The sequence below is a fragment of the Sapajus apella genome, unplaced genomic scaffold, assembly GCF_009761245.1.
Source record: "Sapajus apella isolate SASKATOON/1434 unplaced genomic scaffold, GSC_monkey_1.0 scaffold17169, whole genome shotgun sequence".
NCBI lineage: Eukaryota > Metazoa > Chordata > Mammalia > Primates > Cebidae > Sapajus > Sapajus apella.
Window position 1 is genome coordinate 1 of NW_022454090.1, and position 1047 is coordinate 1047.

Sequence of the window (1047 nt, forward strand, 5' to 3'; positions counted from 1 at the left end):
CTTCACAGCATCAGAAGACACACGTCACACAGAGCACTGCACACTTCACAGCATCAGAGGAGACACACGTCACACAGAGCACTACACACTTCACAGCATCAGAGAAGACACACGTCACACAGAGCACTGCACACTTCACAGCATCAGAGGAGACACACGTCACACAGAGCACTGCACAGTTCATAGGAGACACACGTCACACAGAGCGCTGCGCAGTTCATAGGAGACACACGCCACACAGAGCGCTGCATAGTTCACAGCATCACAGTAACTACAGATTGGAAAAGGCCTGATAACTAGTCAACCAAAGTGGAACTACTTTTGAATATTCTTTCATTAATTGTACTTTTAATATTTCCCACCTTTTTATACCCATCTTTATTGGGGTCCTTTCCATAAAAATCAATTTTGGAGTAGAACTGATTATCAATGTGTTCAGAGAATAATTCAGAACAATGACTGCAGATGCAAAACTTTAGACCAGCCACAGTTAAAACTCAAAGCTTCTAACCAACAAGAAAACAGTTATTTGTATTACACATAACCTTATATGAAAACAACCAAAATCATGAGTGACAGCATCACATTGGGACTGTCAGGCTCCTATAAATTTTATATTCTCTTTAGAATATTCACACTGATCACATTCCCATATAAATATAAGATTGAAGATTATCAAAATTTAAAATGATAATATATTACATTTTTATAAATGTATATAATTTTAAAAACTTTATATCAATATACTCATAAATGTAACTGAAAGAAGATTTAGTATCATTTATCATTTGATGACGCTACCCAGACAATTGTACCAAATGTAAGTATTTAACCCAAAAAGACTTTATGTAGGATTTTGATTCTGTGGAAACCTGCAAAAGATGTCAAAAGGTTCAAAACAATCAAAACAGAATCACAGGTCATTTTAAAACAATATTCCTTTAACCAGAGCAATTATCAGAAGGCCTCATAGGCAATTCAGGAAGTTACATCGCACAGAGCGCTGCACACTTCACAGCATCAGAGGAGACACACGTCACACAGAGC

The 1047-nt window shown here is 37.1% G+C and overlaps 1 long non-coding RNA gene across 1 annotated transcript; it reads left to right on the forward strand.

Moving 5' to 3' along the window:
• Positions 1-9: 9 nt before the first annotated feature.
• Positions 10-517, forward strand: LOC116548619. The gene is made up of 2 exons (XR_004267480.1): positions 10-178; positions 254-517. It is a non-coding gene; the product is annotated as an uncharacterized LOC116548619 (long non-coding RNA).
• The last annotated feature ends 530 nt before the right edge of the window (positions 518-1047 follow it).